We start from the raw sequence: 20,319 nt of genomic DNA, 5'->3' as shown, positions 1-20,319 counted from the left end.
GGACGAGGTCCACGATGTCTGCACTAGCCCAGGAAGGTGCCCGCCTCTTGCGATCCCGGGCAAGCTCCCGGGAGCCGCCAGCCTGGTCCCGGGAAGAGGGGTTGGGCTGGGGGACATCGGGTGGGTGGCTCTGTGCCGTGTTAGGTGCAGGGTCTGCTGGCTGGGTGCTGGCAGGCTTGCACCTGGCACGGGCACCGTAGCCAGCCCGTGCCCCTTTAAGGGGTCCGGGGCTGGGAAAGGGGCAGATGAGTTTCCCTGGTGTTGGCCAGAGTGGCCACCAGGGAAACCTGGGGAGGGCTAGCCTCCCACTAGTTCGAATTAAGGGGCTACAAACCCCTTAATTCGAATTAATAAGTTCGAACTAGGCTTAATCCTCGTAAAATGAGATTTTCCTAGTTCGAACTAAGCGCTCCGCTAGTTCAATTTAAATTCGAACTAGTGGAGCGCTAGTGTAGCGGCTATGAATGTTAGTTCGAACTAACGTCCGTTAGTTCAAACTAACATTGTAGTGTAGACATACCCTAAGGTAGGTGAGTCGTCATAGCCCAGGGGTGGACAACAATTTTCACAGAGAGCCACTCCAAGATTTTGGAAAGCAGGCAAGGGCCGCACTTTTCTGTGGAGGGGGCTTGAGGCTTAGGATGGAGGTTGGGCACAGAAGAGTGCATGGGGCAAGGGACTGGGGTGCAGGAGATGGTGTGAGGGCTGAGAGGAAGTTTGGGCAAAGGAGGGGGTTGTGACCTGGGTCAGGAAATTGGGGTGTAGGGTCAGGGAGGCAGTATGTGTGCAGGAGAGGATTCTGGTCTGGGGGAGGGGCCTAGGAGGGGGTATAGAGTCTGAGAGGGAGTTGTGACCTGGAGCAGAGGGGTGCAGAAGGTTTGGATGGTGACCTGTTGGGATGTGGGATGGGGCTAGGGAGGAAGTTGGGATGTGGGATGGGGCTAGAGTGCCAGAGGCAGGCTCTGACTGGGAGGCACTTACCTAAGCCTGCAGCCCTGCAGCATTCCAAGGCAGTCTGGACTCTCTGCCTGTTGTATCACTGCTTGAAACTGGAGGCTGCTCCCTCCACGTGGCTCTCAGCTCTAGGAGGGGAAAGAGATTTGCAGTATTCCCATCCCCCAGGCCAATCTCTGGGGTCCTATTGGCTGGTTTTTCAAGCCAATAGGAACTGAGAGATTGGCTGGGGTCAGTTCCTATTGGTCGATTGTTTCTGGCCAATAAGAGCTGAGGATTGGTCTGTGGGCGGGGAGATCACATGAAGCCTCCCTCTCCCTGCAGAGAGCCACTGGACTGCACTTTAAACCATGTAGCTGTGTGCCTGATAGGGTGGACCTGGCCCCTGGGCCATATTTGGCCCAGCCTTGTTATAGCCAGATCATAGAGAATACGACCAAGGTTATTGATGAGTAGATGTGATGCATATGGAGAAATTCAGTCCAACCATCCAAAAGAGACAATGGCTATGTCTACACTACACTTCTTTTTTGGAAAAAGGTACGCTCTGCAATTTGCATACCTTTTTCTGATTCTTTTTTCAGAAGAGGCTTTTCCGAAATTTGGCCCATCTAGGCCAAATTTCAGAAAAACCTTCTCTTTTGGAATGAAGTTTACAGGGCTTCCAAAAGAGCGTGTCTGCTCTTAAGAAAAAAATTTCAGAAGAGCAGACACATTCCCTGGAAAAAACTCCGTAGTGTAGATGTAGCCAATAAAAATACATATCATCCCTAACAGACCTGGAAACAAAGACCGTATGGGTCTTTTCATGGCAAATTGCCCAAATAGCCTCATTATTGTAAACTACTATTACGACTTCTGGGAAGTAGATAAACTGTCAGATATTACTGCAGTGATCATCACAGATAACCCAGTGAAGTATTTCAGCTGCACAGTATCCCAAATGGTGCCATTTCATATAATGGACACTGTTGAATTCTGCACCTCAAATGCAACTTACATGCCAAAGGGAATTCAGCCATATTCTGCGATTAGTGTACTATAACTAGTAAAATGGCCAAACTGAATTGGGGTTCAAATTGGTAAATCTCTGCTAAAGAAAATGACAGAAAGCAAAGAAAATATGTGTGCCAAGCCATTTCTAAATGAAGAAGTAGTCCCATAAATGGCATTTATAGCAGCCCAGTCAACAACAGTTTGTCATGACACTTTTGTAATTTTGTGCTGATAGCTCAGCATTATGACAACTAAGGTGTGTCTAGATTACATGGCTCCGTTGACGGAGCCATGTAGATGAGGCAGGACGACAAAGGGAAATGAAGCGGCGATTTAAATAATTTCCGCTTCATTTAAATAAAAATGGCCACCGCGCTGCACCGATCAGCTGTTTGTCAGCACAGTGCGGCAATCTAGATGGGGATCTGCTGACCCCAGATCACTTTATCAGCAGATCCTTTAAACCTCATTTCACGCCGTGCTGTGCCGACAAACAGCTGATTGGCACAGCGCGGTGGCCATTTTGATTTAAATGAAGCGGTGATTATTTAAATCAATGCTTCATTTCCCTTTGTCGTCCTGCTTCATCTCATCGACGGAGACATGTAGTCTAGATATACCCCTAGAGTAACAGTCCGAAAGGAAGAAAGAAATACAAACACCAAAGCCTATTATGACCAACAAGCTAAAGCTCTCCCCAATCTGAGAGATCCAGTCAAGGTAAAATGATTTCCTGAGGATAAATCAAGCACTTGGTAGCAAGTTACATTTGTTGACCAGATAAATCCTCCTTCATATAATATAATAATGAACATGCCTATATTTCACCAAACTCCCAGATATATGCACTTACTATGAACACAATACTTTGTACAATACTAAGATCAGAGCAACATGGGGGGGGGGGGGCGCGGCTACAGGAGGATTGTACCCCCTAATCCCTGAAGTTCATACTTGAGGTCTATTTAAAGGGCATGCCCTCCTAACCCCAGATGCAGCTCTTAATTGAAACAGAGCTTGTGCTCTCCCAGCTTGTTGAGTTGCGTCAGGTCAGAAGTTTGCAGTGCAACAATAGAAAGGCCATCTCTTGCTGGACTTTCTCCAAAATGCTGCTGAAATTTGGGGATGTAGATGCAGGAATTAGAAGTGCAGGGCTCCTGCCTCATCCCTTGTCTTGAAGTGGTTTCCATTATATAGGATTTACATTTTAGTTCAAAGGTTCTCAGCATCCCCCAACATCATAATACAGAATACTTTTTGCGGAAAAGCGTTCGTGCCAATCTAGACGCTCTTTTCCAAAAATGCTTTTAACGGAAAACTTTTCCGTTAAAAGCAATTCCGGAAAATCATGCCAGTCTAGACATAGCCTTGTAGTGGGCACACCCACCCCTCCTTTTAGCTGGCTGATAGCAAGCAGCAGTTCAGCCCCTGCTTACACAACAGTAAGTCTACGTCTAGCCTACTGGCTTCTTTCAGAAGAAGCTTTTTTTTTTTGGAAGAGATCTTCTGAAAAAACTGCTTCTGAAAGAAGGTGTCCACATTGCAAAAGTGCATCAAAAAAGTGATCTGCCTTTTCAAAAGAGAGCATCCAGACTGAGTGGATGCTCTCTTGTATGTAAGCTGTGATTGCAACGGACAGAATGGCCACCAGGGCACCTGTGTTTTTTCCTCTTTCTTCTTCTTCCAAAAGAACTCTCTCTTCCCTGTCCACACACTCCTCTTTGTGAAAGAACTCTTTAGCAAAAAGACTTCTTTCTCATAGAATGAGGATTATCAGTGCCTGAAAAATCCCTCTGTTCTTTTGATTTTATTGCAGAAGAACGCAATTGCAGTGTGGACATTCCTCATGTTTTGTCAGAAAAATAGCCATTTTTCTGACAAAACTCTGTAGTGTAGACATATCCCAAGACATGAAAGAACAAATCTAGAAAATATCTTCAGTTGACAAACATAAGTCATACATAATACAGACTTTACAGGGGATGTAATGTGGGCTACAAATGACCCAGAATGAATCTGGATATTTTCTTATGAACTTAGAATAGTGGTTCTCAAAGTGTGTTCCGTGGACAACTACTGGTCCAGGACCATTTTGCAAGTGGGCCATGGGCTCGAGGCTCCTCTTCCCCCTCATGAAGTTAGAACACTAGTGCCAGCTTCTCCTTCGAGTGGTCCCCGTGGGTGCTCTACTCTGGGTGCTGGTGTGTCCTCGCGCAGGTGACCGGAGATCTTTCTAGCTGTTTCTACCGTGCCGCGCACATGCCAGAGCACCCCCCTATGTTGTTGGAATCTGTTAGGCGTGCGTGCGGTGCAGCTTCTCAGTTCCTTCTTTACCTTCCTCTGCAGCAGACGGAGCTTCTTTCTCTCTCCTCATCTTTGGTTAAAAATAGATTGAAACCCTGGTTAATTCCTATAGTTACCTCAGAGTCCAAGTTATTTCACCCTACTACCCACCCAAGTCTATAATTAGAACAAAAAAAAATTTTTTTCTCTTGTTGTGGCTTGCCACTTGTTCCCTGCACCTCACGCCGGGATCCCCTGGTTATAAAAGGTGTCAGACATGCCGGGACGCTATGCCCGTGTCTGATGGACATGCAGATTGTAATAAGTGTCTCAGCAAATCCCACCAGACTCAGAAGTGCCAGCACTGTTCAAAATTGACCACCAGAGCACGTCAGGACCGAGCCAACAGGCTGAAAACAATCCTTTACAAAAAGCCTCTCCAACCTCTATCGGACGACCCACCAGTGGCTCCAGAAATGGCCTCTCTGACTAAGGGTATGGATAAGTCATGTCCCTGTGCCCCGTCTATCCCAGCGACATCGAGAACGGCTCATTCCCCATCTTGCTCGCTACTCTCGGCACCCTCAGCCTCATGGGTTAGCACTGCAGATAAACCAGGCATGTCGGGTACGGCTTTGGCCAAGACACTGGCACTGCACAAACGAGCGCATTTGAAGCCAAGACAAAAAGCATCAGCACCACCTGTGTCAATGGCACCAACCTCCTCTTCGGCACCGGCAGCACCGGCGGGCCATAAGGAGCATACGGTGCCAAAACAACCATGGCACCGATCGGCGGCACCAACACCAGCTGTGAAAAAGCCCTGCACCGACATGCCACCCCCGGACCGCTTGGCGCCGCCATCGGCACCGAGCAAGTCCCACACCTCGGAACCGACTCAGCAGACTGCGCACTACTGCTTCCTGGTACAGAGCCACTCGCCACTGGCACCAACTTCACCAACTTCTTCAGTGCAATCAATACACTCCTGCAGATCGTCTCATATGTCATGGTCTCTGAGTGAGGCAGGCATGGAACCCAGGAGCAGATTCTCCTCCCAACATTCTAGTCCTGTGCACAGACTTCCTTCTTGGCAGCCTCCGGTTACACAATATGCATACCCACCTCTGCCACCACCGTAGTATGCACAACAATATAGTTACCCACCACCGCCATACGCTACTTAATGGCAATCAAAGCAAAGTCATCATCATCCTCCCTCAACAACTTCTAGACTACCAGCTTCACCACTTCTTACTGAGTCCAATACAGAGCCAAATTCCCCAAGTCACTCTGAGATACAAGATTCTCTCTCAGAAGGTAAAGACAGGTCCCCTCTACATAATTCCTCATCCTCGCCTGATGAGGCAGTCACACCGGAAGCTCCACCATACGGTGATGACTCTAGAAAATTTCACCTTTTCAAGAGGGTGGTGTTAGCACAGGAACGGGACTTACAGGAGGTACAAGTAAAACAGTATAAACTCCTATGTGCACTGGAACCATCCACTATCTCTCGTCTGGCAGTCCTATGGATGAGGCCATTATGGACCCAGCTGATAACATCTGGTAGACTCCCGCATCTATTCCCCATACCAACAAGAAGGCTGACCGCAAGTACTTTATTGTGCCAAAGGATGCGGATTTCCTTCTCACCCATCCACCACGTAATTCCCTAGTGGTGGATTCGGTTCATCACAAAGGAAGACAACCTAACCTTAAGACGACACCACAGGATAGAGACCACAAGAGAATAGACGTCATGGGCCGTAAGGTCTATTCCTCTGCCACCCTGCTCCTTCGAGCAGCGAACTATACGGCAATGCTTGCAGATTACGATCATGTAAATTATTCCAAACTCTAGGACTTGGCACAACATTTACCTGAACATAAACGATCCACACTCTTTAATATAATGCATGAAGGCCACGCAGTCTTGCGTACTACCCTACAGTCTGCAATGGATGTGGCAGATACTGCAGCCCGTGTCACCGCATCAACCATCGTATTATGCAGGATATCATGGCTACGGGCTTCCAGAGTCTCCAGAGATTTACAACAAAAGGTTGAGGACTTACCATTTGATAAAACAAACCTCTTTGCTGCCAAGACAGATGAGGTATTACATTCTATGACAGACGCACGGACAACACTCAGAACATTGGGGATGTTCACCCCCTCTCCCTCACAAAAAGAACAAGATTCTCGACTTACCAGAGACCTAGGGAGCCTTTCTGACAGCAACCTCTGTACGATTTCCAGCAGAGACAGACGCCACAACATCATAGACTGCAACAGCAGCAACAGCAATGCTCTGCAATGACTCACCCATCTGCAACTAAAAAACAAATTTGAAAAATATGTTGAGAGCTGAATACCCACTCCAATAACACACACATCCAAGCCTCCTCAGTTCAACCTCCCGCTCTGGGTTTTTTTCCATCAATGGACTCAAATAACATCAGGTCCTACAACTGATCCAACATGGTTACGTCATCCCTTTCATCTCTATGCCCCCCTCCCATCTCCCTACCCCGTCTCTTTTCAGGGACTCATCTCACGAAATCCTCCTACATCAGGAAGTTTCACACCTATTATAGTTGGGGGCCGTGGACCAACAAAATTCCATGGTCGAGGCTTCTATTCAACTTACTTCCTAACGCAGAAAAAGAACTGAGGATGGCGTCCCATATTGGACCTCAGGAGACTCAACAAGTACATTGCTTACCACCGTTCCAAAATGGGTATGTTAGCAACTATCATCCCTGCTCTGGATCAAGGAGACTGGCTTTCGGCTCTCAACCTCCAAGACGCCTATTTTCAGATCACTATCCACCCGGTGCACAGACGTTTTCTATGGTTCAAGGTGGACACCCAACATTACCAGTACCAGGTGCTGCCCTTTGGCCTTTCAACCGCCCCCAGAGTTTTTTCCAAAATCCTGGTGGTCGTAATGGCTTCACTACATCATCAAGGAGTCATCATTTTTCCATACCTGGATGACTGTCTGATAAAAGGATCGTCCTTCCACGAGACCCAGGACATGATCGACATTAGCATGAGCTCCCTCATCAATCACGACTTCCACATAAATCTCTCAAAATCCACATTACACCCAACGCAGAAGTTGGAGTTCATAGGAGCACTAATCGATACCATGGTAGCAAAGGCCACTCTACCCGAACACAGATTCAACACCATGCCCAATCTTGTCATGAGTGCACAACTAGCTCCTCCCATGACGGTATGCGAATGTCTCAAGATTCTAGGGCATATGGCCTCCACAACATATGTGGTCAAGCTCGCCAGACTTCATATGAGAGGCCTTCAGTCATGGTTCACCATGACTTACAAGCCCTCCAGAGATTCTCTTTCCAAACGATTGACTATTCCTCCTCGCATTCTAAATTCACTGCCATGGTGAACAAACCCTCGGAATATGTTAGAAGGCATACCATTCCATCAGCCTTCTCCCATACTCACCATAGTGATGCATTCGTCACTCATGGGCTGGGGAGCACACCTAGGCACCATCACAGCTCAAGGCAAATGGTCCTTTATGGAACAAACCTTACATATCAACCTTCTCGAGTTGTGAGCGGTCAGGTATGCATGCCAACTCTTCCAACCCTACATAACTCACAAATCCATTTCTATAATGACAGACAATACCACCTGCATGTACTCAACCGACAGGGAGGGGCACGATCCCACTCCCTTTGCACGGAAGCCATCAGATTATGGAATTAGTGCCATGTTACACCCATAGCTTCCTACCTACCTGGAATACTCAATGTTATGGCAGATGCCCTAAGCCGCACGTTCCAAAATCAACACGAATGGAAGATGAAAAGGAACGTGCTTGCCCCAGTTTTCCATCAATGGGGACAACCGAACATAGACCTCTTTGCCACAAAAGGAAACAGAAAGTGTCATCTCTATTGTTCAAGGGCAGCTCTAGGAAAGCACTCCTTTTCTAGAAAAGCGGCAACGCTTTTTCGATCACATGGGACGGTCCCCTCTTCTATGCCTTCCCGCCCTTTCCTCTCATTCACAAGGTACTCAACAAGATCAGAATAAATCATGCTCGAGCCATACTTGTGGCACCAGCGTGGCCCAGACAGACATGATATCCTTACTTCTGCAAGATGGCAATAGTAGATCCATATGCCTTCCCACTTCACCACGACCTCCTATCACAGAACTACGGGAGGGATCTCCATCCGGAACTCCACAAGCTGCATCTTCATGCCTGGCTCCTTCATGGCTCCAAGATGCTGAAAATGCCTGTTCAGAAACAGTGAAACAGATAGTTATTAATAGTAGGAGACAGTCCACTAGGAAAGCATATCTCTACAAATGGAACAGATTCGTGCATTGGTTCAAAAGTTCCCACATAACATCCCCTGAGCATGCCCCACTCCGCACCCTACTGGACTGCTTGCTACAACTGAAGCAGTCCAGCCTAGCTCTTACTACCATCAAAGTACATGCATCCGCCATTGCAGCATTTCATCATACAGGACAGGGGGGTCTCCTTTCTTGCTTACCCAATAACTGAAAGATTTCCTAAGGGGCTACAAAATACCTTCCCATCAGTCCAACCACCATTTCCTATCTGGGACCTCAACCACGTTCTCAAGGGTCTGACGAAGCCACCCTTTGAACCACTGGCAACCTGCTCCTGGTCTCATTTATCAATGAAAGTTTGATTCCTTGTTGCAATAACCTCCAGTAGGAGGGTGAGTGAACTTGCCGCATTGAGGGCTGATCCCCCTTATACAATATTCACAAAGGATAGGGCCACACCCTAAGTTCCTCCCCAAAGTCCTTTCACCTTTTCATGTCAATGAACCTATACACTTACCTGCATTTTTTCCTAAGCCTCATGCCAATCCAGTTCAGGCAGCATGGCACACTCTGGATGTCCACAGGGTGCTTGCATTTTATCTCGACCACACCAAGCCCTGGCAACTATCCCCGAGCCTTTTTTTGTCCTATGCGGAACAATCCAAGGGACAGGTGGTCTCACTGCAGAGGATTTCTAAATGGATCTCTTCTTGCATTCGAACATGTTATGTACTCTACAATAAAGACTTACCTGAAATGATTACAGCACACTCCACCAGGGCAATGTCCTTCAATACCGCCTTTCTCAGCAATGTTCCTCTACAGCAGGGGTCTCCAAACTACAGCCCGCGGGCCGGATGCGGCCCGCGAGGCCCTCTCATCCGGCCCGTGGAGACCTTTTTGTCTACGGAAAAAAAATTACGGAAATTTACGTGTATCCTGCCAAGATCAGCCGCTGCTTACGTGGACGTTATGTTTTTACCGAATTAAAATAGAGGCACGCAGTAGTGCGTTATGTTTTCCAACCGATCATTACATTGCAAAACCTTATTCGCTGCTTACTTTTTCTACTTCCGTTCACAGTCAATGAGATGATATAACGCCATCTAGTGGCGGAGTTTTTAAATGGTTTGCTGCTGGTTCAAGACTTCAGTTTCAGCAGCGGTTTTCTGACTTGGATTCAAAGGCAGAAGAAGTGAGATTGTTTCAAAACCCATTTGAAGCAGATGTGGCCAGTTGCCCAGATGATCTGCAGCTGGAAGTCATTGAGTTGCAAGCAAATGACCTCCTTAGGGACAAGTTCAAAATAGGACTGGTGGGTTTTTACCAGTTTTTGCCCAAGGAAGACTTTCCTAATGTCAAAACTTTTGCATCAAGGTACCTTTCAATCTTTGGAACAACATACCTGTGTGAACAAACATTTTCAAGAATGAAATACGTGAAGAACAATTTGAGAACAAACTTGTCCGATGATAATCTCAGGTCACTGTTGATGTTAGGGACAACAAATCTAAAGCCAGAAATGTCTGCTATTTTGGCATCCAGGAAACAATTTCACCATTCACACTAATACAGGTGTTCATGTGTAGTGTATCAATGTGTTATTAAATAATAACTGAATAAAATAATATTAAATAAATAATTTAAAACAACATCCATGTTTTGATTGTTTTTTATTTGGACCTCAAGTGTGTAGTCGGCCCCCGAACTGCTGTTTGATAGTTAATGCGGCCCTCGGGCTGAAAAGTTTGGAGACCCCTGCTCTACAGGGTAGATGTAACGCTGCCACCTGGTCCTCAGACCATACTTTTGCACAACATTATGCTCTCTCTTCCTCAATTGCATCTTATAGCGCTGGGACAGGTAGTACTGTCTAGAGTGACTAACACGGGGCTCCAAACCCACCTCCTCGGGTCGACAACTGTTCTGTAGTCACCCAGAGTGGAGCACCCATGGGGACCACTTGAAGGAGAAGAAAGAGTTACTCACCTTGTGCAGTAATGGTACTTCTTTGAAATGTGTCCCCGTGGGCGCTCCACTATCCTCTCTCCTTCCCCTGCTCGGAGCCCTATGCTCTGACGGGTACAGAAGGAATGGAGGAGCCGCGCCACGCGCCTAATGGATTCCAACGACACAGGGGGGTGCTCTGGTGTGTGTGCGGCGTGGTGGAAATAGCTAGAAAGATCTCCGGTCACCGGCGCAAAGACACACCAGCACACAGAGTGGAGCACCCATGGGGGCACATCTCAAAGAAGCACCGTTACTGCACAAGGTAGTAACTCTTTCTTTCCTCTGCAGGGTGGGGAGCAAGCCTCGCTGGCCAGATCCAGCTTGCAGGTGGAGGAAGTGGCTCTACATGCAGCTGTTTCCCCTTCCCCTGGCTGTGGGAATGGCAGTGCAGGAAATTGCTCACCTGGAGGCTTTTGCTGCTGCTCCTATTGGCCAGAATCATAGCCAATGGGAGCAATGGGGTGTGATACCTGGCACCAGTGGGAGGCCTAGAGCCAGGAAAAGGTGCCACTCATCCTCCTCATGCCCAAATCCTCCTTTTGTCCTCATGGGTCATTGGCTGGTGATCCATGGAAAGGTCTGTGTTGAGTAGGGTGAGCCATAGGCCAGAAAGTTTGAGAACCACTGAGTTGGAAGAAAAAAACAAATTAACTGTTATCATCCATCACTGTGTTTTTAAATGAGTTGTGATGCCAGTCTTTTCTGCATCACAGATGTTTTCAATAACGCAGTTCAGAAATATACAGTAAAGATGAATGAATCATTATTATGTGTAAGTAAACATTGTGGCTCATTTGTCAGATGAAGCTGAATTGCATTGTGTCACTTCAGATTACAAATAGTTTGCATTAAAGCAACAGCATTTCAAGAAGGCTGGGAAAATATCTCCGCTTGTTGTAAATGCTACAGTGCAGAAACTTTGCCCCGTCTCTTTACTTCTGAACTTTGTAAATAGAAGTTTAGGTAAAAGCAATATTATATTCAGTCCAAGATTCGGTGGTGTGTGAGTCTGCCAAATCTTTTCCTATCAAGGAAGCCCTAGTAGCTATCACATCTATGACAAGGCTCTCAAGTGATATATGGACTTAGTCCTCTATTTTTAAGATGCCCTTAAACACATTTTCTTTGGAGCAATGCTTCAACCAAAAAGACAGGAAGGTGTTTTTTATTTTCTTTTAACAACAGAACATTTTCAAAGGTGATGCTATGCTTCAATGTTTTTGCCACACAGAATCCATCTTAATGTGACGTACAAGACAAAAAATGCCATGCTTTCTATAAAGATCTTAACTAGAATGACTGAGCCCCAGAACCACACTGTAAATTAACCATTGTCCTTTGTCAGCATCAACTGTGCCCCATCGTGTCAAATAACCACAATTAGCATTCAGTGTATGAACATGGCTCCATTCATTTCATCCAGCAGTGAATAATTCATATATCAAGTTTTACCCTGGGCAAAATACACTGACATCAAGAGTCATTAAATTGTAGTCATTCACTGAACAAAATAGCTATTGATGCTTTAATGTGAACCATTGAGTCTTGCCAGTTACGTTTAAGAATGTATCAATTTAATTAATTTGACATCTAAACTCACAATAACATTGTTGCACACTCAATTTTCAAACTGTACCTGAAAACTGAAATTCTGTGCAAAATGTATTGTAATCTGTTTATAAAAGGAAAATCTCACAGAAGATAATTCTTAAGTCACACTATAGTGTTCCCCGGTTTTTAAATTAAACATAGTCATCTGATAATGTTAAAAGTTAAAGTAACTATCACCACTACTAAACGCAGCTGGGAGGTTTCAGCACTCCCCAAGTGCTGTCCCATTATATACTGATCCCAGCGTAGATCAGTTATTCTCAAACTAAAGTCCAAAGAACACTTGCTAGTTCTTCGTGGAGTGGCTCTTCTCTTCCTTCTCCTCCTCTTGTTCCAGTTAATCCCACAAGCCTTCAAATTTACCATTTTGAAGGAGAATTTGGACACCTGTTAAAATAACTAGACATGGGGTATCATGGGGAGATAACTGAAGTGCTTCTGTTAGGGGATACAGTTGCACAGAAGGAAGACAGGCAGCAGCAGCTGCATTCATGTGTGGTGGGCACAGTTCTGGGACTGTCCAGTGAACAAGTGAACCAAACAGCCTAATCATCCAATACAGGGAAGCAGAGGACTTAGGTAGGTGGATAGCATAAACAGGCACTCACACCAGAAAGAAGTCTCGCAAGTGGGTGTACATTCCCTGGGGAGGGGGGAGGAACCGGTGTCAATACATGCAGTGGAAGAGAAAGGCCACATACAATGCCACTGACAAAAAGCGTATGTTAAATGTAAATAAACCATGACATCTCAACAACCAAGATATATGTCTGCCTACATAGAAAAAACATGTAATCTCACCATAACCCAGGCGCTCCTTGGTATATGCTGCATCCACACAAGTCTGCCAATGAACACTGAGACTGTCAGGGCCAGGTCAGGAGATACACTAGCATATATCAGCTGAGATCAGGCCCAGTAAGCTCTGCAAAGCAGAGGTTTGGCTTGCCTGTGTGTCTGTGAAGCAAGCACGGTATTACACTGATGGGTGCTATTCAGTCATAAAAACTAATAATGCTGATCACATGTCAGAGAGGCACGTGCAGAGGAGATAGAGGACAGAATATACAGGTGGAGATTAAATGAAGAATAACATTACAGTCAGGCTAACTTTCTTTGCAAAGGACAAAATAGTTTCTATTTGCTGATTTTTTTTCTTTTGGTATGGTTAGAAAAGAGCTGTAGCAAATCTACTATATATTTTGAAGAGTTTGTTTGTTTGTGGATTTGTTTGTGCAAAATAAAGTCAAACTTCACTATTACCTACAGATACCAAATTTTGCCTGAACAATCTTCCCACTTAAATCAGCTGCCTGCACATTTTACACCGGAATATGCAGTGTGAATGGTTTAAATAATTATTTTTGTTTTTCATCAGAAAAAAGTCATGACTATTATAATTAGAATTCATAAAAAATATTTGCTAACAAAATTAGAATCAAGTAGCCTATTCAACTGCCATTTTAGTGCAAAGAAAATGTTTCCTATTACAAATGACAAAATAATTCAAATTAGTTATGGAAAGAGTAATGGAAGCTTTACGAGTTTCTGATTCCAATTTACTATGCATAGTAATTATTCAGTAAAATGAATAATGTTTGATGTTGAAATCCTACACAATTAAAACTGTTCTTTTACTTCCATTTTGCAAGCACATGAATAAAAAATTCTATGCCATATATTTAATTTCTTGAACTTTTCTATAAGTGTCATCTACGCAAAATGACTTTTGCCAGTCAATGATGGGTCTCACCTGCTCGTTGTAAATATGAAAGAGTGGCTGGGATGCATGAGACCCTCTCTTAGTCACAATGTCATTTTAGAACTCCTGCTAGAGATGTGGGCTGTTCTCCTGTTGCTCTAAAGGCTTGGTCGGAGTCTGGAGGAGCTCTTTTGTGGACTGGTGGAAGTGATATTTATTTTTAATGTTGATTTAGCCTTAAGTGGTGCTGGTACAGTATAGCCTAACTGTTGTTGGGTGGATATTGCATTTAAATCACTGAACATTTGCCTATGATTGTCTTCAATATAACAGAACAAAAAAAGAGGTGAAATGTGAGTGGTGCCTAATTAGGAAAAATTAACAATTTATTCCTTTCCTCCCCCCCTCGCCCTTCCCTCGACTGAATAGAAGACTATAAACTTTCTTTCGCAGCACTTGATAACCATTCCCCCTTTAGCTTGGAATGTTAACTTGTTGTTTGGTGGTACTAGCAATTTCACTGCTGTCTTGCATTTTGAACTGACAAATACAAAATCAACCCTAAAGTCAGATAAGGATTCAAGATCTACCAAGGAGTATCCACCAGCTGTGAGAGGTTAATCGGGAACATTTCCAGGAAGTTAATGTCTTCCTGGTTCTGAAATATTTTGTATGACCTTTTGCATATCCTGGGTACTCTATACTGAAATTAGTATCAAACAAGAGTGACTGCTATACTCCAATATGTCCATTGTAAATGCTATTTAATTAATTTGCTTCCTACATGTGTTTTATTTGTTTTTTTTTTCAGGGAAAACAATGACACTTTTTTGTATAATCTTTTCATTATTTGATTTACCATGCTCTAGCTGTATGTTAGCATGTAACTGTATTTGATGACTACTATGCTGCCAACACCTATTCTGCCACGCAAAAGTTCCATACAAAATAAAACACTTTGTTTCTTGTTTTGGCATATTAGGTTGTCTGATGTGCTCATTGAGCTGAAAAATCATTGTTATGAGGTTACTGGCTTAAAGAATAGCATGTCATTTGATTTGTGTGGACTCTAGATTTTGTTAGCTACTTAAAAAAGAGAATGTCTTGGTTCACGTTACCTGAAATAACTTACCTTAAAAGTATATTTTACATGTCCCCTAGACAATGAAAAATAGATCATCTTCCAAAACAAGTGCCACAAGCTTTAAAATCGTGGCTCCTAATCTGTGTAACCTAGCACCAACAAATCCAGGCTGCTGGTTTTGTTGTAATTAAGGATGCGTGTGCTCATTCATTTCATCATTATTTGCTCTCGCTGCTGCCTGCTTTTTATTTGTAAAAGGGTCATGGAGAAGGCCAAGAGAGATTAATGTGGACAGAACTGTAAGGTCAGAGGAGGGAACCTCAAAAAGTTCTACTGAATGCTAACGGACAGCTTACCTAAATTGGCCTGGCACCACTGACTGCAATAGAATTTTGTGCATTTGCACCGGCTGAGAATCTGCCTACTACTAGCTTTTGGATAATTAGCTGACCCTTTTGGAAGGCTGTCTGTCATTAGCAGAAAAGCACACTGAGCTCCATGCCAAATTTATAAGCAGCTCCACTGAGATGAGGAATGTAAATTTAACTAAGTAAAACCAAACATTTCCAGGTAGGAAGAGATTATTATTTTGCTTTTGATAGTGTTTTTTAAATATATCTATGGAGACTGTGATTATCAAATAGATATAGTTAATTTATAGCATCACTGTTTATTATGGATTACAGTCTGCTTTCAGAATTGCATGCATCACTCTCACTACAAGGAATGGGAACTGTATATCGGACAGCAGAACTTTTCCCATATACATACAGGCAGTCCTCGGGTTACGTACAAGATAGGGACTGTAGGTTTGTTCTTAAGTTGAATTTGTATGTAAGTCGGAACTAGTACATATTGTAGGGGAAACTCTAGCCAAACATTTCTCCAGAGCTCAGTTTTATTCTCCCACACCTCACTTCCCTCAGTCCTTTATTCTCAAGCTGAGGTGTCTGCTGAGAAAAGCCGCTCCGCATCTCCCTGGTCTGCTGGGGGAGGGGGACGCTAGCTTTGCGTCTCCCTGGTCTACTGGGGGGAAGCAGCTAGTGCGGGGTTGCCTCACCCCGTTTGTAAGTAGGGATCCGATGTAAGTCGGATCCATGTAACCCGGGGACTGCCTGTACTGTATTTGACAGAAGTGGGAGTTCCGTAGCAGACATGTTCTTTTATTTCTTGAGAAGGATGTACAGTAAGAAAGTAGCCCTGACAATGTTAAATTGACATAGTTCCCTGCTTATTTGCTCTATCCCCAAATGGTGGCACTTGAATTTGCCAAATCGTTTTCATTTATAATGTACTACTATTACTATTCCTCTGATACCACATGCAAGTTAAAGATTAAAAACAAGATTCCAAAAGTGACTAGCACTTTTTGGGTTCCCACCCTGAGATACCTTGAAAGGGCCTGGTTTTTAGCTTGTTGGTACTTAACACAGAGTGCTTCCAGTTGGGCATCCCAAAACTGATAATCTTGACCTAAAGTTTTCACTCGCATCACTGACTTCTCACTTACTGTAATATTGTTTAAACTCTTTCAACCATCCTCTGAGTTTGTCTATGTCACATCATCAATTAAATTAATTGATTAGTAACAAAGGAGATAGTTTTCTTTTTTTTTTCTTTTGAGGTGAGGAAATGCAGTCACTATCTATCTTACTGAATCAGTGTATTGTGCAAAGTTCAAGTATTACCCACTAAGAAAACAAAACAAATGATTTTGTTTCTTTCATGATAAAATCAGATATTAACTCTGTAGCATGGTTGAGTAAAAATACAACACATTGGTGATAAAAGTGAGGTGGGAGGCCTCTCAGAACAGTATACAAACAGAAACATCGAGCATGTGGTCTGAGCAGCTAACAGTACAGATATGCTCTGTTCTTCCAAACATAAAAGGACATTATTAACCTGCATTGTATGCCACCTCAACCCTTCCATGGATCCTGTTCTGCTGTAACTTATCCCCAGCTCCAGCAGTCCTCTTCAGGCTAGCAAGTGAGGACTGCTGGAACACAAACTCACTGTCAGCATACACCCTTCTCCTTCTAGTATGTCCTGTGAGTTGGGGTATGTCTATACTACAACATTAATTCGAACTAACTTAGTTCGAATTAGTTAATTCGAACTAAGCTAATTCAAACGGATCCAGACTAAAAAACTAGTTTGAATTAGCGTTTTGCTACTTCGAACTAGCATGTCCACATTAAGTGGACCCTGAACCGGGCTTAAGGCTGGCCGGAAGCAGTGCCGGCAGGGCATCAGAGGAGGACTTAGAGCGTGGAGATGCTGTCTCAGGCTAGCCAAGGGCTGTGCTTAAAGGGTCCCGACCCCCAACCCGGACAGACAGTTCTCAGGGGTGCCCCGCTTGCAAAGCAGTCCTGGTTTGGATTGCCCGGAGTACCCACACTGGGCACATCACAGCACTCGGCCATCAGCCCGGCTGCACTTGCCGCAGGCTGCCATTTGGGGAGAGGGAGCAATTGGGGGGCTGCAAGAGAGCTTCCACCCCCAGAAGCCCGCAGAGCCAGCCCAGTCCTCCCCATCGGGGGCTCGTGCCCCATTCCTCCCTCACCTCCTTCCACTTACCCTTCCCTAGCCCCTTTTCTTGATGTACAAAATAAAGATAACGTGTCTTCCCAAATGGAATCTGTCTTTATTGAACAAAACTGGGGGAGACTGGGAAAAGGAGGTGGGAGAGGGGAAGAGAGAGGCTGGGAGAGGGGAGGGCAACTACAATGATGAGCGGTTGGGAACAGGTCCCATATGAAGAGAGGCTAAAGAGACTGTGACTTTTCAGCTTAGAAAAGAGGAGACAGAGGGGGGACAGGATAGAGGTCTCTAAAAGCATGAGTGGGGTGGGGAGGGTGCATACAGAAAAATTCTTCATTAGTTCCCATAAAGAAGGACTAGAGGACACCAAAGGAAAGGTATGGGTAGCAGGCTTCAAAGTAGTAACAGAAAGTTGTTCTTCACAAAGCAAAGAGTCAACCTGTGGAACTCCTTGCTGCAGGAGGCTGTGAAGGCTACAACTAGAACAGAGTTTAAAGGGAAGTGAGATCAAGTCATGGAGGCTGGGTCCATGGAGTGGTATTAGCCAAGGGGTAGGAGTGGTATCCCTGCCCAAGGTTTGTGGAAGACTGGAGAGGGATGGCACGAGACAAATGGCTTGGTCACTGTCTTCGGTCCATCCCCTCCAGGGTCCCTAGGGTTGTCCGCTGTCAGCAGACAGGCTACTGGGCTAGATGGACCTTTGGTCTGACCCAGGATGGCTATTGTAAGCTCAGGGCTCAGGGTCGGGGGTCTCACTGGACCCCCTTGATTCTCTTGCACAACTGCTCCTGGGTGGCCAGGCTGGAAGCTTTCCTGCCCTAGACGGCCACTTTCCTGTGCCTAGTGCGGAGATCGTGGACGAGGTCCACGATGTCTGCACTAGCCCAGGCGGGTGCCTGCCTCTTGCGGTCCCGGGCAAGCTCCCGGGAGCCGCCAGCCTGGTCCCGGGAAGAGGGAGAGGGCTGGGGGGCATCGGGTGGCTGGCTCGATCCGTGCCAGGTGCAGGGTCTGCTCGCTGGGTGCTGGCAGGCTTGCACCTGGCACGGGCACCGTAGCCAGCCCGTGCCCCTTTAAGGGGTCCGGGGCCGGGAGGGGGGCAGACGAGTTTCCCTGGTGTCGGCCAGAGTGGCCACCAGGGAAACCTGGGGAGGGCTAGCCTCCCACTAGTTCGAATTAAGGGACTACACACCCCTTAATTCGAACTAGCTAGTTCGAACTAGGCTTAATCCTCGTAAAATGAGGTTTTCCTAATTCGAACTAAGCGCTCTGTTAGTTCGAATTAAATTCGAATTAAATTCAAACTAACGGAGCGCTAGTGTAGCGCCTATGAAAGTTAGTTCGAACTAACTTTGTAGTGTAGACATACCCTTGGGCACCGCAAGGGTGGGCTATGAGATGCTAGGTCTGGATCAGTACCACTGGAGAATATTCTGTTTACTAGCTGAATCCTCATCTGGCTGCTTAGGCCATCCTGAAGTCTGCTTTGCACCGCCACAGCTCACTAAATGGGGGGTTGGGAGGCAGGATATAAATCTTCTTATGTACACTCTTACCATCTGCACAACACACATAGATGGGACATATTGCTTATTCCAGGGTCTCTATGATTAAACCAAGACAGAGGACAACTAACTGTTCATGAGATGGAGAGTCTGGCAGTTGCTAATGATTAGAAGGGGAAAAGGAATTTCTGGCAGAGGTCAGTTTTAGAAGGAATTTGAAGGAGAAAAAATCCATTGTGGGAGAGTTTTTATTTGAGTAAAATACATCTCTGGCTATTTTCCTTGGAGGAATGTTGCACCCCACAGAAATCATTACAAGGGAGAGAGGAAGAGCTCCTATACTTCATCCAAGAGTATTCTGTGCATCAGGAGAAGAGATGCCGAAGCCAAGGAACTGTTCTGAGCAGAAATAACCTCTAGGAACTGAGCTAAGACAGTGGCCTGCAAAGAAATTGTGTGGCTTTTTAACCTCTGCATAGTCAAATGTGGTTACATAAGCCTCCCTGCATTTTTATTTTAACAAAAAAAGATAATTTTAGGATCAAGATCTTAATTTCTTATAGAAGTCAGCTCTTTAATTTAGCAGCAAGAGACAATCGGGTCCATTGGCTGAAAGTTGAAGCTAGACACATTCAGACTAGAAATGAACAACATATTTTAACAGTTAACCATTGGAACAATTTACTTAGAATGTGCTAAATTCTCCATTACTTGAAATCTCTAAATCGAGCCTAGTGATCTTTGTAAAAGATATGCTATAGCTTCAACAGAAGCAATGGGCTTAAGGCAGACATTGCTTTGGGTGACATTCTTTGGCCCGTGTTACACAGAAAATCAGACTACATGATCATAATGGCACCGTCTCAGTTAAAAATCCATGAAAACAACTTAATGTGAGACTTGCATTCAGGCTATGTCTAGATTGGCATGATTTTCCGAAAATGCTTTTAACGGAAAACTTTTCCATTAAAAGCATTTTCGGAAAAGAGCGTCTAGATTGGCAGGATGCTTTTCCGCAAAAGCACTTTTTGTGGAAAAGCGTGGCCAATCTAGACGCGCTTTTCCGCAAAAAAGCCCCGATTGCCATTTTCGCGATCGGGGCTTTTTTGCGGGAAACAAATCTCAGCTGTTTACACTGGCCCTTTTGCGCAAAAGTCTTTCGGAAAAAGATTTTTGCCCGAATGGGAGCAGCATAGTATTTCCGGAAAAGCACTGATGATCTTACATGAGATCATCAGTGCTTTTCCGAAAATTCAAGCGGCCAGGATGAACACTACTAT

Source organism: Pelodiscus sinensis, chromosome 8 (genome assembly GCF_049634645.1).
Source record: "Pelodiscus sinensis isolate JC-2024 chromosome 8, ASM4963464v1, whole genome shotgun sequence".
NCBI lineage: Eukaryota > Metazoa > Chordata > Testudines > Trionychidae > Pelodiscus > Pelodiscus sinensis.
This window is presented reverse-complemented; position numbering follows the sequence as displayed.